Raw genomic sequence first — 16398 nt, 5'->3', positions numbered from 1 at the left:
CAAAGTCAGCTTCCAAATACTGAGCTGAAGTTGCTGTCTCCTGTATTGCTTCCCTCTAGCTATCCAGAGGCACTGCAGCTGCCCATTCCTCCTTGATCCCCTCTCCTCCTAGTCATTGCTCATTTGGAACTGGCAGTAAGATTTGCAGGATAGAACCCCTAGGGAATGTGGGTGGTGCAGATAAGCTGCCCAAAGACTGTATAACTGAGAGTTCCAAGTGGGGCCTGGGCAGACATTGTGTGGTAAAGGATGGCTGTTCAGATGGGTGAAAGGAAAGACACATGGAAAATGGAAAAGGCCCTTCTAAGATGGAGGAAAGGTGACAATTTTAATTGTGGGTGGCCCATTCACATAAAGTTAAACCCTTCTGTGAGGAAATACCAAATGCTGTGCCCATTTCTCCACTGGCCAGCTCCTACACTCTGGCCATCATCCCCAGAAAAAAGTATAATTTCACAAGCCTCCCTTTATGAAATGTTGATATCTTGAGCTTTTTGAACATGACTGATGGAGCTCAATGACTTTCAGAGGACACGTAATACTTCAAGAAGTTTATGCAGGTAGATGGTTTCTAGAAGCAGTAATGGAGTCCTCTTTTTCCTCTGTTTTCAAATGGTCCCATTGGTTTATCAGCACTGCCCATGTTCCTCTCTGGTCCTTATGTGTACAATTTTTTCACAGATGCAGTGTCAGTGCATAGTACAGCTCAAAACAGAGATTCAGCACACAGTGGAGTAGGGTCTGCTAACGATGATGGACAAGAGAGGGACGGGAACCTCAGAAGCAAGGGGACAAAAGAGTGAAAAGGACTGCTGGAGGGCCAGGCACCCTCCCAAAAATGGGATGGACTCAGCTGAACTGGGAAGTAGAAAGGAAGAGCTGATGAAGATAGACACCTCTTGATAGTGAGCCACAAATGGAACAGTGGGGAAGGTATACATGACACTTTTCTAATGGCTGGGGAGAGAGAGGCTGCAGGATTGGGAGGTTGCTTGCAAACAGTGTCAAGTTGTTTGACTGCATCATGGCATTAATAGAGTGCCTCTGTACATTGCTGCTCCCATCACCACCAGCAAGGAGTCTGATATTCATGCAGCCATTCCCTCCTACCCTCCCTCAGAGGTTACTGAAAGATTCCTCCAGGCATCCCCATTAGTGCTTCTCACGCTCTCATTATTTATCCACTTTGGTAACATCCTACAGCTCCTGAGCACACCCTTCTCCTGATCCACTCAAAGAAGCATCTCAAGGCCATTGAATTCCTCTCAGCCTATTAACTGCTACTGACAAAGGTGCAGTTTTCACAGTTCATTGTAATACTCTCCTTATTCACAGCTTCAGTATAATTAAAATTTTCTATCTGTAAGTGGGGAACTTCCTGACTTCAATATTACCCCAGTGGAATTGGATAGCAAAAGGATCTGAGTCCTCGCTCCAACTAACTTTACCCAGATGCCCGTCTGACTTCAATGACTCCTCTTCCACTTTCCCATCCAGCAGACTCCTTGTAACCCTGATAAGGCTGGGCCCAGGATTCCTCTTAACCCCCTGTCTCGGCACGGGTTGCTCAGTACAGAGGCTAGGGTGTCCCCACTCTGGGGTACAGTTTCCTCACTGGTCATTTCCCTGACCCAGTGATCTCTACATTGAGTTTAAACCAAACTTAATTTATTAAACAGCAATGGTAATGACATAAGGGAAAAATGGAAGAGGTTAAAAGATCCAGAACCCTGCCCTAAGGACACAGGGACACCATACACAATAGTCTCAGGAACTTAAGAAACCTTCAGTCTATTTCTTAACCTCCCTGGCTTCCCTCCCAGGCCCTGGCTGTGCTGTAGTGATACCATGGGTAAGACCCCTGTTCTGGTCCTGGCTACATGCCCCCAGGCTCTAGGTGACAGGACCCTTCTCCCTAGTATCAGCCCCCTCCCCCACTGGGTTTATACCCCCACCTTGAGTCCAGCCTTCAAAGGCCCTGTCTGTCAATGTCTCCCCCTCACTCTACCCTGCCGCTCACTGTACTCAGTTCCAGTATTACTTGCAGCATGGCAAGTTTCCGCTATGCCAGCTCTGGCTCCCCGGCTCCCCACTGTAGCTCAGCCCCGGCTCACCGTTTGCGTGGCTGGTTTCTGCTGCTCTGGCTCTGGGCTGCTGCTCTGGCTCTCCCTTACTCGGCCTTGGCAGCTCCAGCTCACATGGAGGACAGTGACTCCCTCATTGGGCTCTTGACTCCCGCATTGGCTTGCCTGCCCAGTCCATCTGTCTGACTTGGAGTGCTGGCCTCTCTCCACTGGCCCTGGAGATTGTCAGTCTCAGGACCCTGACTCCTCTTTGACCTTCCTCTTTCTCCTGGTATTGGGAGGGGGGCAACCAAAAAACTCACCAAGTTTCATTAAATGGCCAACAGTCCCCTTACACATCATTCAGATCTGTAATATGTTGGACTTTACCTAAACATTAGACATATGTACCTGAAAGTATCAGCAGGCTGCACAGACTGTCTATGTAGGAGCCCGGCCTATCCAGGAGAACAGCCAACCACCATTACAAGGTCAAAGAGGAAAAGCAAAAGGTCCACAGCAGAGATTTGCACAACCTCCTCGAGAGAGAGGACAGCTCACATTTTAATGCCCCTTATACATCACAATATTCTTCTCAAGTCCTGTCCTCTGCTTCTATCTGGCGCAGTAGAGCACAGCCCAAAGGTAGATATAACTCTCCTGCTCAGTGAGGAGGATGCTGGCTCTCTAATTTCATAGGAGTCAGGATGGGAGGGTATACGTGAAAGGGAAAGCCTTGCCTCACCTTGGCATTCTAGTGCAGCTGTGTCTGCTGACATTGAGACTTCCTTAGTTGGTTTGAGATCTCTCTCACTGAAGGATTATGATAGGGAACCCCATGAAAGGAAGTGTCCCCTCTTCCTAACCTGGTTAATAATATTTGAAGAGAGAGGGTGTGAATAGAAATCGTAGCTGCATAGCCCCTCTGCATATTCCTGATGGATTCTGTTGTTTCTGAGCTGTAAGACAGAGATAAATTCTTTGGCCTTTGAGGCCTTTTCAAATTACACAGATAACAATAGGGAAGAACCCACCCCCATAGTATTCCTTGAGGTTGGTATACAACAGAACCTTCATCTTGCCATCAAGTGTATAATATATCTGTACTGTATTGCCTATTTCATATGAGATAGCATGGACCATGGAGGATAGGTCCATCGACGACTATTAGCCAGGATGGGAAGCGATGGTGTCACTAGCCTCTGTTTGCCAGAAGCCAGGAATGGGCAACAGGGGAGGGATAGCTCAGTGGGTTGAGCATTAGCCTCCTAAACCCAGGGTTGTGAGTTCAATCCTTAAGGGGGCCATCTAGAGATCTGGGGCAAAAATATGTCTGGGGATTGGTCCTGTTTTAAGCAGGGGGTTAGACTAGATAACCTCCTGAAGTCCCTTCCAACCCTGATATTCTATGATTACCTGTTCTGTTCATTCCCTCTGGTGCCACTGTCCAAAGACAGAATACTGGGCTAGATGGACCTTTGGTCTGACCCAGTATGGCTGTTCTTATGATTTATATTCTATATGACAATGGTCAGTACAACAGGAAATAATAATAAATAATAGTATGTAAGAATTAGGGGATGTGGGGATCATGTTCAGCATGTGTCCTGATGTTATTCTCAACTGGCAGCTGGGATGGAGGAGTTAGTATTGGTGTCATGCTTTTGCAAGTAGTATCCACTAATAACATGATGTAGCCCCTTCAGTTGTGTAGCTGAAGTTTCTGCAGGCCGTGGAGTTTCTGCAGGCCATCAGCCATGAAGGCTCTTTTAATCTAAGAAAAGCCCTTTTGGATGTAATAGTGAATTTTTTAGTGTAAGATTCCCCTGCTGAAACACTTAAATTGCAGCTATATTTAGAAAAGGGGTTATATAAAAATTCATCATCTTACTCAAAAGTTCTATTCCCTCTGTGTATTTACCATCATATTTGATTTTTTAAATATTAGTGAGATCCACAGTGGATTTTGGGGACCATTCTGCCCTTTGCTCTTCCTCAAGTGAATCAGAATTGAATCAAACTCACTCTCTCTTAGTTGTATTGCTTTGTGTTCCTGATAGAGTAATGTTACCTGAAATTGGGCCAGCTAGTAAGCTTAGGGAGGACTAATGACCCACCAGAGTTTGGCAGAAAGCAACATGTTTATTATACTGATAGCTATGCTCAAAAGAAGGGGGGGGGATCACACTCACACTCACATACTCATGCTCCCAGGACAGGCACAGCACTGGAGATGTCAGGATCCTTCAAGGTAAGTCTCCCACAGCACAGTGATGGTGATGGTGCGATGCAGGTAAGTCTTCCCAAGGCACAATGGAATGCAACGCGGTGAACCACTGGCCAGGCGGTCCGGGCAAAGGGCCTTCACTGGAGGTACAATCTTGTGAGTGCCCTCTTGAGCACATGGCCCCTTCCCCTTTTAAGGACCTGCTCCTCATGGTCTGTGACTAGAGATGACTTGGCCACATCTGGTTGGTCACACTCCACCTCAGGCAGTGTCCATGCATTGGGCGTGTGATCGCTGCCTAATCAGAGTGCCAGTCACCTTGTCTACCTGGGAGCTCTTCTGATCTTCCAGCTTCTCAAGCAGCTCATTCATCCCACTAGCATTCCAGGAGGGAGAGGAAGGGAGCCACTTCACAGGTATTCAAAGAGGGAGAGGAGACAAAACGGAGGGGGGAGGAGAGGTGCAACAGACCTTTTGAGCATACAGGTTATATATAGCATACAGATCACTGCTGCTCCTACAACACTCCACCCCTTGCACTACTCAGCCATCACAGCCAAGAGACAGCAAGCTGGATTCTATTTTGGCTGACTTGGGGAAAAGCAAAGGGCAGAATATTCCTGGAAGACCATTGTAGAGCTCACTATGCCGATGTATGCACTTGGATCCTATGGGCTAGGTTCCACCTCTCAGACTATAGCTACACTACAAGTACTACAGCAGCACAGCTGCAGCATTGCAATTATGCTGCTGTACCACTGTAGTTTACACATTCTACAGCAAGGGAAGGGGTTTTTCGTTGCTGTTGGTAATCCACCCCATCATGAGGCAGTAGCTAGGTAAACATAAGAATTCATCTGTTGACCTAGTGGTGTCTATACTGGGGTTTAGGTCAGTTTAGCTAGGTTTCTCAGGGGTGTGAACTTTTCACACCCTGAGTGACATAACTAGATTGACCTAAGTGTTAGGTGTAGACCAGGTCAAAGACACAACTCAGAATAAGGGGTGGGGAGTAGCTGTCATCCAGTAGCATCCCAGGGAAAGAATTGTGATTCCTTCTTTGTTCCGTGGGTAGTATTTTGCTGTGGGTTTATAGCAGCAGCAAATTATTATCCTTCACCATCCTGCTGTGGTTCAGTGCTGCTGGCCGTTCCCTTACTTAATCTTCCCACTTGCGCCACAGGAGAAGCAAGCAGGAGTGCAGCACCCAGTAACTCCTCCATGCCCCTATACAACAAGGTCTAGGTAAACTGGTAGGGGTGCAAGGAGTTGGTTCCCTTTCTCCCTTTAAGGGTATATCTACACTAGAAACACTACGGCTGTAGAGCTTTAGATACTCATTACAGAGACAGAAAGGGTTCTCCTGTCACTCTAGTAAATCCACCTTTCCAAGAGGCAGTAGCTAGGTAGACAGAAGAATTCTTCCATTGACCTAGCGGTGTCTAAAATGGGGCTTAGGTTAGCTTAATTACTTCACACAGGGCATGATTTTTTTCACAGCCCTGAGTGATGTAGGTAAACTGACCTAACTTTGTAGTTCAGACCAAGTACTAGACTACATGCCTGTGCAGAGGAGTAAGTCATAATCCATTCCTGGAGGTACTATGTAAAACCCAATACACTGAGATACATAGATCATAAATAGAAGTTTCAACTCCATACTAGTTGCACGTCCAAATTCTGCCATCAGAGGACCAGTGCAATTTACTGAAGAGGTCTAATCAAAGGCGTAGGTGTAACAGAGGGTAAAATATGAAGGGGATGGGATTGCACAAGTGTAAGGGAAAGTATTTGCTGTCCTGCAGAAGCATCAAAGCCACAAAGAACACAGTTTGATTTTCAGATTTCAGGTAGAGGTTACAGGGCTGGCAATTAGAAAACCAGCTTTTCATTTCTATATGGATTAAATATGATTTGGAGACTCTGAGAGACAATAAACCTGATGCCTCTTTTAGAGTCACTTTTCACAATAGAACTGTACTTAAATAGAACATATTGCTACTTTATAACACCACCATGTGGGAGGAAATCATTGTATATCTTAGTAGTTTTGTATATTAGGAAGTCCTCGAATATACAAATACAGGATTATTTATCCTTAACTATTATGATAGCAAGAGAAGGGTTTTTGTTTGTTTGTTTTGTTGCTTTGAACATCCAGTGACCTACAAAGCTTGGATAAATGCCACTGTTCATTCACTAGAAGGCTTATAAACATCTGTGTTTGCTTCTGCAGGAGCGATAACTGCCTGGAGATAACAAATCTGATGATTATTTCAGACATAGAGGACAAACAATACTCAAGATGATGCCTCTTAAGTGCCTGGCACACACTTACAAATATGCAAAAGTTACCAGGCTGTATCATATTCACTGTATAACCAGAACGGACCCTGGAACGTAAATTCCACTGGAAGAATACAGAGAATGGGGAGCAACTGAGAAAAACGGGGGAGTAATTTCCTTTCTGAATGAGATTAAGTCCACTGTATCGCGGTGTGAAGCATAAAGCCTTGGTAAATGGCATGTGAATATTTTATACAGTTTCCCCTCCCTCTTTCTCATGTGTATATTTAGAAATATTTATCTCTGTGGTTAGCAGTAAAATCATCCAGCAGTGCACAATCTTATTCTTTTATCTAGTCGGTTCATTAAAAAGTCAGATAATTATAGGGGCGTAGATTTGTCTTGCATCATTACCATTAACATTTAGGGAAGGTATAGTGTGGTGTCCAAAGAGTGGAAAATACACTCATGAAATATTGTCTCCATTCATTGAAGATTAATAATAATAAAATTAGTTTACTTTCCATGTTTTAATTAATGCAGCATAATGTTAAGTTTTACTGCACAAGTTATTTTGAAATACTTGTACATGAATATATATTTTAGTACGTTTAGTCCTTCATCTGATATTCACTGATCTCCAACATCTGCATGTTCTGATACCACAAAGAAAAAAAAAATTACTGTTATTTCCTCAGCTGAGACATTTTCAGGATGTCTTGAGGATGTCTAATAGATAGAGACATTACTTCATTATATGAATATGAATCTCTGAGACTTATCTCCTACTTCGAGTGACAACAAAAACTGTTCAAGTGTTTCTTATACTAAAAAGATTTCAGATCAAGTATTTTAAACAGAGTAAGATTAATACCAAACTGTGCATAGAGCTACCACATTAGTATGGTATAATATTGGTGAAAAACAACAGTAACATACATAAAAGGAAGAAATTACATTTATGGTGCTGTGTATTGTCTTAAAGACAGTGCCACTTTATCAAATCTTATCACAACTTATTCACAATGTTACAAGATGACATTAATATATTCGAAAACTCAGGTTGGAACTATCTTCTTTTTTAGCTGATGACAAATCGCATACGACGTGTGGGAGAATACCCTGAGACAGATTCTCATGCTAAAATTCTCTGCAATTTAGCAACTTATTTATAAAATAAGATGACAATTATTTACAAAACAACAACATAGATCGAGTCCATTTGTGCAATGCCAAATCAGAGTCTATAGTCTGCATGAATATTTAACAGAGGTGACATATATGTCCAGTCAGTCTAGTGCCTGTTTCTGCTGCCCTAACTCAGTTTGGACTGAATTCTCTGCTGATTGAAATTGGTGCTGTTCCATTGACATTAATGCTATAGTGCCAATTTATATCAGTAGGGGATTTGGCCCATTGAGTAGTATTTTAGTCCACTGGAAGTCCCATCAAATTTAATGTATGAGTAAGAAGTTGGCAAGATTGGGTCAACAGTAAAAATCATATGTTTAATGCCCATTATTTATATAAGGGAGGGAATGATCTCACCCCATATAAACTGCAGACCTGAGGCATACTGTAAGCGATCGTGTTATACAATGAACAGCTCTTTTATTCAATCATATTCCACTCATGATTTAGATATAGTGTGCTATTGTGTTTAATTTGGTTATAGACTAGAAGACACAGTCACACAAGGGTTCTGGCAACCTAGCACAATGCCAAAATGCGTATAGGCACTCTGGTTATGGAATGGGAAAATGCAACTATGCAAGCGACTTGACATCCTCTAAAAGCAAGATGTTGATTTGATACCACACAGGCTATAAACAGTGGCTCTTAACTTGAGGTTTCAGTAAATACATATGTATGACAGCAGCCTTCCTTAAAACCAGTCAGTCACTAACATTCCTGGTGGACTATGGCATTTCTTAGGAGTTGCTTCCTCAATTATTAATAAAAAGAAGAACAGGAGTACTTGTGGCACCTTAGAGACTAACAAATTCATTAGAGCATAAGCTTTCGTGGACTACAGCCCACTTAGTGGGCTGTAGTCCACGAAAGCTTATGCTCTAATAAATTTGTTAGTCTCTAAGGTGCCACAAGTACTCCTGTTCTTCTTTTTGCGGATACAGACTAACACGGCTGTTACTCTGAAACTCAATTATTAATGTATCTGCTGCTAATTTTATCATGCAGAGTAGGAATTTGTCCCATCACTAAATATAAGGCAAGTTTAGAAGAAATATAGAAGTTGTCAGCACATGAGAGTCAACACATTATTGCTATACTGCAGCCATTTATAACAAAACTAAAATGAGCACTCACTTGTTTGGCATTAATTTAATGTCCCACTTAGTTCCTATCAGATGCAAATAGCTGCTTCATCTGTTTAAGCATTTCTGTTCGTGCACATAATGAAGTGCTCTGTACCTGTCAAGTAAGCAGAATTCATAACTGAAATAAGAAATGGATGAGGAAATTCAGTGTCCTTGTTAAAAAATATTAAGCCTCCAAAGGGACAATGTCAGATTTATTCCAGCCATTGGTTTCCTATTATGAGGTTTACCTACCCACCACCTCCCCTCTGCCCCGCATAGAGCTTTTCGAATCATGGCATGCCAAAGACATTGCTGAAAAGGATATCAATTCAACGCATGGCAAAGTTAACAACAGTGTAGTTGTCAAACATACTCAAAACAAAATAAATTAACCAGCCAACCTCTTGTAGTTAAGTGTTTTTTATATTCTGTGTTTTAGAAAAACAGTTTAATTTTAAACAGCATTCTAGTTATGATCAGCCTCTCTTGAGGAAGTTTTTTATGAGAATGAATGGAGATAATGACTACCATTAGTCTTTGCCATTAGCATAAAGCATGAGGAACTCTACGAAATTTATAACAGGCTATGACATGACAGTAAAAATATGACTTTCTAACACTTGCATATGCTTTTGACTACAGCTGGTTGCTATTTGGTGAAGTTAAATCTAGTAATAGTATATTTGATAGCATGTTCATCATTGGGTCTAATTGTTTCCACCACAGGATGTGAAGCTTTATGTCCTCTATCAACCAAAAACAAACAGTCATACTGCTTAATGGCTGTTCAATTAATGTTTATGGTGCTACTTTTATACCCTGAGTTATCTGACAAATAAACTCCAAGAAGCAATTTAAGAACCTCTGAAGCTTAATGGGACCCCAACCAATATTAAAAATTACTACAAATTCCTATACAATCCCACACTTGCAGATGTGAAATGGAAGACATTTATCAGCATTAGACATCTTTTCAAGGACAGCAGGATTAATTGTGATAGGGAAAGGAAATCAGCACTGTAGAGACAGAAGGTCTGTGTAACTTCAGTTTGGTTAGCTTGAAATTGCTGATCTGACCTGGGCTAAAATGGAGAAGACCTGGTCAGATAAAGGTCAGCCTCAGTTCATCACATTGCAGAGGCTAATCCCCTAAAGCTGATTTGCCCTCTATAATCTGGATGCTCTCCACCTATTCAGAACTCTGCCTCCTTTGTACAAGAAGCTGGATTGATTAAAAAGAAAAGAACAGTTCAATGACGGGTTTCTATCCTGCTGCTTTGGTGCATATTAATTCAGCTCTCTCCCTTTTGTACAAAGCCTGTAGAGAGCAGTGTAAAATTACCGTAAATATGTTTTCACTGGAGAGCTGCCATTGTTCTAAATTATGAAAGTAAATGATTTCTGGCTTGCACTGTTAATTGTATAGAGCAGTAATATATTCATTCAGCGCTTCCCATTTTAATTCAGGCTCCCTGATCTCTGGCTTCTAATGATGTATTACAAGCCTGTACTTCTCTGACACCTAGGTAATTAATCATTAATATTTCTCAGTCCCCCACAGTAGCTGGACACAATTAGACAAGAAAGAACAGATTTGAGGGGTGGTGAAAATTTCTTTTCAGAAATCACACATATTTTCACACCATAAACATTGCTCGACATCCACTGCTAAAAATCTATTTTAATAGAACTGCTGTTATTGTGGCTCCCCTCCCAACCTCCCAGTAGTTTTAGTAGAGCAACATGAGGTTCATAAACAGGGAAAATGCAAGTTTAAAGGCTGTCAAGCCTTCTTGACAACTTCCCACCAGGAACACAGCTGAGAAATGACAAACTTATCACCTGACTGGCTGATGTTTAAAGTTCACGGCTTTTGATTAAGAAGCAATGAGCCTTCCAGTTTGGAGTTCATTTTCCGTTTCATAAGCACCTCTTCACCAAAAATTATGCAGTTGATCTGATTTGAATCTGATTAGTTTAACACTACAGTTTTACTATTTGTAATAAATAAAGGCAGCTTTTATGGTGTTACTGCACATCAAGAAACATTTTAGGAGGGTGACAGACTTGTTTTTATTTCTCACGTATTATTGCTTGACACTTTTAAAAAACAATACTGATATATTTTAACAATGTTGCTTGTATTTTACTTGCACAGTTGTTGTGTGTAACTATATATGTATTTATATTCTGGTTCATCTCTGCTCTGCTGTGAGGACTAAGCAGTAAGCAATAGATCCACCTAAGGGTACAATGTCGTGACCTTGACAGGTGAGTTGACCTCATTGCTAGGAAGAAAGTTCATGGTAAGCTTAGTAGCCAAGTTCTTTAATGGAAAACTCCTGTATTAAATTGTATCGTGTAGACTTTGTGACTGATTCTTTCAACAACTTGCCCTGTAAAAGTGCAGCCACCCCAGGGGGCTGCAAGAAGCACTGCATTACTATTTCAATACCATCTGACTTTGCAAGAACAAATTCAAATACTCAGGGAAGCCCGATGAACTTTTATCTTTTGACATCCTCTCAGTTTTGTGTCTTCTTATTTAAAAATATAGCCTCCATTGATCTGCATTGCAGGCTTCAGTGGTAAAAAGACATTTCATGTCTTTGGGCCACAATTTTCTTTGATTGGTCAGTTTAGAGATAGTTGAGAGGAATTGCACTTAATCAGAAATAAATTTTGGGTGGTGTCACACTGCTTATAAAAGTGATGCACTCTCTCTATAAAGGTTAAAAATTGCATAGTGCGAACATGCACATTCAGGACTCTGACCTGAATGAGAGTTTAGTACACAGTCCAAAGGCCAAATATGACCTTTACTACACTTACATTAATACTCTAAACCTCCAAATCTACATGATGTTACTGAGCTGCATACAGAACCCCCTACTGAGATACATGGGTAGAGCCTTACCAAATTCACGGCTGTGAAAAACATGTCATGGACCGTGAAGTCTGGTGCTCCGTCAGAGGCTCCTACACTGCACAGGGTTCCAGCTGCTAATCATGTTTGGGGATGGGGGAGATGAGACTCTCTCTTCCCCTGCAGGTGCTGCTCCTGGGTTGGGTCAGACCCACCTCTGGGATCTCCCCTAGGTGCAGGAAGCTCCGCAGCTCCAGCTGTTAACTCCCCACAGGGGGAAGCTGCAGCTCCAGCTGTCAGCCCCCCACTCAGACAGAAGACTACTGCTGCATTGCTGCTGATGGTGGTGCTGGCTTTAGAGCTGGGCACCTGGCTAGAGGCCTTCCTCTCCAACTTCCCAGCTCTGAAGGCAGCACCTCTGCCAGCAGCAGGGCAGAAGTAAGGGTGGCAATTCCACAACTCCCCCCCCCCCACAATAGTCTTGCAACTCTCTCATTCTGACTGTTTTTTGGGTTGGGACCCCCATAGTTACACCACCATGAAATTTCAGATGTTTTTGCTAATTAAAAAAAAAATCCTGGCAGTGAAATTGACCAAAATGGACCGTGAATTTGGTAGGGCCCTATACACGGGGAATTCTATGTAATGACTGATGTGAAGATATTTCTCTCATTGTTTTACATCTATCTGTCTGTCTGCTTCCATGGCCACCATCATCTTGTACATGACAGCAGAAGCACATACCAGTAGATTTAGAGAAATCAAGAAAGTTCATTTTAGCTGTAATTAAAAACATTAATGAAATATTTTAGGTACTTCTATATATCTTAGGCACTTAACTGGCCCCCACTACCGCGGCATCTGAGTGCCTCACAATCTTTAATAGATTTATCGCAACACCTCTGTGAGGTAGGGAAATATAATTACATGGGAGAGGAATTTCAAAAATAAGTGCCTGAAGTTAGGCTCTCAGGCACCTAAATAAGTGGCCAGATTTTCAAAAGTGCTGAGGACCCAGCTGAACTCAGTAGAAGCTGCTGGTTGCTGAGCACTTTTGAAAATCAAGCCACTTATTTAAATGCCTATATATGACCCAGGAATCTAATTTCAGACACCATATTTTGGAAAATTTTGGATATACTCAATAAAATTTCTTCCTTTCTTTCTAAAAAGAATATCAGAGGAAGGGGGAGACAAACAGCAATATGATTGTTTAATATGAACAAATGTGCATATGGAAAACTTTTATAATTCCAGTATAATTTTTTGAGTGGCACGGATGAAGCTTGTAGATGATAAGTTCTTCAGGCTAGAGACTGCATCTTCCTATGTATTTGTACAGCACCTGACACATGTAATGGTCCCAGTCACAGGTCAATAGTAATAGTGATAGTAATTTCACTAAAATAGTGATAGTAATTGCTACCCTTTCATTTGTTTATCTATAGTTTGCAGTAGAGACATGCTGTGCTATGGCAGTGAACCTTAAAAACTGCCAACTGTTTTAGGTAACTAGGCACCAGCATGTGCATGTATAATCTGTCCTTTGTATGGGGTGGAGCGCAGCTTCTGTCAAAAAGTCACAATTCCATCCTTATGCCCACTTTGCTCCTGAAGGGTTAGTAATTTGTCCTCTACGTTGGCTGTGGGTGATGGAGAGTATACTGGGGAATGGAGTCAGGTTCTACCAACTACACACCCCTCTATGTCCAATCTTTAACAACTGGCTCCAGGAGTGGAACACAAGGCATGCAACACCTGATTACCCCAATATGCCTGAATCCAAGGTCTGGGGTGAACACAAGAGCCTCCATTTCAGGTCTTAAGTCCCCCACCTGCTCCTGCACAGCAGCATAGGCTGGACAATGACCTGGGCCCTAAATAAGTATCTGCAGTTAATTAACCTCAGTATTTGCAATAATCATAGTAGTTCCTCCAGTAAGAGTAAAGCACTCATCTCCTTGCAGACTGGAATCCTACATTTCTGACCAAGTAAAGAACTCTAAACATGTATATGCTTTAGATTTTATCAGGTAGATTATTTTTAATTTCACTATTTTCAAGCAACATAATTTGAAATTCTATTAACTGAAAATTCTGGTCACAAACTGCCCAGTGACTGAGGTTCTGAACACTCAACTCCAGCACTTTACAACCAAATTGTATTTATTTATTTTGCCACCAGAGCTTTTAGGAAATATGTACTAAAACAACAAGAAAAATGTGCCTTTGCAACTTCAGAAAATAATGCCAGGTCTGCCTTGAAGCAGTAGTAAATTGTCCCGCTGTGTGGCAGTGCTTAGCAACATTATCTAACAATGGCAGAAAATCACAGAGAAACTAGCTCTGGGTTAGAAAAAGTTTTCTGGAAAGCTGGTTAGAAAGAAATGTCTATATTGGCAAGTTCTGTATTGTAACATAATGTACATGTTTTAACTAGGTACTATGGGGCTAGATCCTGCAAACCCCACCCCATAGAACAGTACATTGCCTTTTTAGAGAACTTGATATGTTCAAATCACTGTACATATATTGACTCACAATGCACCCAAGAGGTAGGTAGGTCAGTAGTATCATCCCCATTTTACTGATGGAGAAATTAAAACAGAAAGGCAAAATGACTTGCGCAAAGACACACAGCTAGTTGGAGAGGCAGAATTGGAACTCATGACCTCCTGACTCTCAACCATATGCTGATTTCCCCAAATGATAATGCATCACAAGACTAGTCTGACTGAACTGAAAGAGCTCACTTGCAACAATAAGGAGTACCTGTGTGAGCAAAAATTGCAGGTTTGGGCTATTTATCTCTGTTCTACGTTTGGCTGAACGCCATAGCAAAAATTAAGGGCTAGATTATGATACCCTTACGCACATTTAGTATTTTACCTGATAGATTGTGCCATTGATTTCAGTGGGCCCACTTATGGTGTAAGTATTCACTGTAAGTAAGCGTATCGCATCCTAGCTCGTAATTACAAAACTAGTTTTGATAGAAATGAAAATGTTTATAATGGGCCTAATCTTGGCCCAAAGTATGCCTGTGGCAGAAAGCCTAGAGGAGGTGGGTGGGTTGCTTGTGCTTTGTGATCATTCAGCTCCTACATGGCTGCTCAATTCTACCCCAGGAGTCAGGAATGACTCAGCCCTGTGGATTGCCATAGAAGGCAAGTGGGGTGCTGGGGATTACAATTGGAGAGAGAGAGAGAGAGAGAGCATCCCCAGCATTAGAGGGTTATTCCTTGGCTGAGTTACAGCCAACTTACCTCATAGTTCTTCTTTTGTAAAGTTACCAAATGAATTCTTTTTTGTACTAAATTAATGGTAGTTCAGGAGGCTGGAGGTTTGCTGCAGCAGTGGACAGGGGACCTGGCAGTGGCTGAGAAGACCAAAGAATATGAAAGCAACAAAGTAGGCTGAGAGCCTTGTTGCACAGTTCCTTTTGTGATGGAATTATAGTTGTGAAGAACCAGCTATGGAGCTCTTCAGGTTCACAGGAGAGACTCTGTTCCTTGTTCCTTAAGAAACAGAGTGGAGCCACAGCAGGCTGATTCATCATCTGGGGTCATTTAGACCATCACCATTGGAGAGATGCATACCCTGTGGAGTGCAAAACAACCTCTACATGGTGGAGCCTATTAGTGCTTGGCAAGTATCTCTGTACACCTCCTCGCTGCTCCAGTTGAAGTTATCTCTGGTTGGATTCTCTTTCCCATGCCTTCCTACACCCATGTCTGACTCAGGAGATGCTGGAGTTGCCACAATTGCATTGCTCTGATGAGAGGAGAAGGTTTCTGTGTGGACTTCTGGCAACAGACTGCATGTGTTTGTGTTTTAAGTTGTTAGGGTAGTCTATGAAGGGCTAATTCCAGAGGGCTGGGTGCCAGATCCAAAGACCAGTGTAGTCACTGGGGAATCTTTCCATAAATCCTGGGATGTTACCACATAACAGGTCCAATGTGGTGCATTGTACAAATGACCTTACCCTTACTGCCATGTAACAAAGGCAAAAATATTTTCTCTCAAATTTATTAAGAATTTCTTAAAACATATTTTCTGTACTGGTCTTTTTCTCCATTAAATTGTAAAAACTATTTTATTTTCCCATTTAAAAACTTCCACATCTCTATCATGCTAAAAGAAACCCAAATGCTCAATAACCAACAGGAGCGGGCTAATTCCCTTTAACCTACAATATAACCTTATTGTTAGGTCATTTTAAGAAGCATAATAGATAGGACACTGGACTGGGAGTGAGCAGATCTGGATTCTATTCCCTGCTCTGTCAATGACCTCTTGTATGATTTGGGGTAAATCACTTTACCTTTCTTCCTCAATTTCCCATCTGTAAAATGGGAATAATAATATTTAGCTTTCTTAGAAAAGCAATTTGGTGAGTATGTTGAAAATATAATATAGTAGAGCTCCATATTATTAAGAGTTTGTTTGTAACAGTAACATAATTTGTTACAATATGGGTAAATCACTCAAAAGACTTGCAGATTTTCTGCCTCTACTGGAAGAGGGAATTTTGCAAAACTCATTCTGAGTTTTCCCAGTTTTGGAGATGTGATAAGTCTCAATAGATCTGAGGGCTTCTCTATGCTATCTGGACCTCAAGCATCTCCAAAAAAT

The 16398-nt window shown here is 41.8% G+C and overlaps 1 protein-coding gene across 7 annotated transcripts in view; it reads right to left on the bottom strand.

The window, feature by feature from the left end:
* Positions 1-16398, bottom strand: part of KHDRBS2 (KH RNA binding domain containing, signal transduction associated 2) — a 650326-nt gene that overhangs the window by 19895 nt on the left and 614033 nt on the right. For 6 of the 7 annotated variants that reach the window (XR_008444592.1, XR_008444587.1, XR_008444588.1 and 3 more), the window contains one exon: positions 8905-9009. The exons of the other annotated variant lie outside the window; for it this stretch is intronic. The gene's annotated coding sequence lies outside the window, so the exon portion shown is untranslated. The remainder of the gene's footprint in view (positions 1-8904; positions 9010-16398) is intronic. 7 annotated transcript variants of the gene reach the window in all.

This window comes from Malaclemys terrapin, chromosome 3 (genome assembly GCF_027887155.1).
Source record: "Malaclemys terrapin pileata isolate rMalTer1 chromosome 3, rMalTer1.hap1, whole genome shotgun sequence".
Classification (NCBI taxonomy): domain Eukaryota; kingdom Metazoa; phylum Chordata; order Testudines; family Emydidae; genus Malaclemys; species Malaclemys terrapin.
This window is presented reverse-complemented; position numbering and strand designations above follow the sequence as displayed.